We start from the raw sequence: 1083 nt of genomic DNA, 5'->3' as shown, positions 1-1083 counted from the left end.
CTTCTGACCTCGCGATCCACCTGCCTCAGCCTCCCAAAGTGCTGTGATTACAGGCATGAGGCACCGCGCCTGGCACAATTATATTTTTAAAGTTACGAATATTCAGTGTCTGAAATGGGGTTGTTTTGTTTTTTGTAAAATATGTTATTTCTTTTGTGCAGTTTAAATTAATTCCTGGGAGGCTGAGCACCATGGCTCTTGTCTGTAATCCCAGCATTTTGAGAGGCCAAGATGGGAGGATCAGTTGAGGCCAGCCTAGGTAACAAAGCAAGACCCTGTCTCTAGAAAAAACAAAAAAGAAAACTTTGGGAAAATATATTAACTAAATAAGCTGTCTAAAATAAATCACAAAACTTACAGATTAAAAAAGGAAAAACGTTTTGGCTGTTTTGGTGTCAGCATCTTAATTATGTAGAAAATATTATGGACCTATAAATTGAACTTATGACTATTCACTCACTAGAGAGAACAATTTCCAGGGAGTTAGAATAGTTTTTCCTGAAAGAGAGTCAAATTTGGGAAATAAGATTGTTCTTATAAAACAGTAATAGGTTTAGCTTTTATTTTTTAATGATAAGAACATTAAATGTCTTCTAAGTCAGAATCAGAGCGTACCTTTTTTAGCTGAGCTCACCGAGACAAAGAATGGTAATAACACAAAGCTGGTTGTGATTTTTGGTAGTCTAATCAATTTAGAATGTTTTATTGTCATGTTAGTTGATTTTCTGTCTTTATTTTCTTTTTATTTTTTCTTATCCTGGTTATAGAGACTTTTAATATCTGTTACTTAAATAAGTTGTGTTTTTCCCCCTTAGGTTCTTTTGAAGTAACCAATGGGGTTACTTTTTTGCTTACCCTCATCAACAGAATGGATGAAGATAGATTTGACTATGTGCTTTTTCAAGCGGAGAATGTGAATATACAGAACAAGAAAGCAATAACTAACCTGTTTGATGCAGTCTGTTTTCTAAATAAAGACACCATGCACTGGAAATAAAATAGCATGCAGTGTGACTTGTTCTTTATATCAGTTCACTTTGGTTCAGATATCTAGACTTGATTTCTTTTTTTTTTTTTTTTTTT

This window comes from Colobus angolensis, unplaced genomic scaffold, assembly GCF_000951035.1.
Source record: "Colobus angolensis palliatus isolate OR3802 unplaced genomic scaffold, Cang.pa_1.0 Scaffold11, whole genome shotgun sequence".
Classification (NCBI taxonomy): Eukaryota; Metazoa; Chordata; class Mammalia; order Primates; family Cercopithecidae; genus Colobus; species Colobus angolensis.
The sequence above is the reverse complement of the archived record's forward strand: the minus strand, read 5'-3'. Positions refer to the sequence as shown.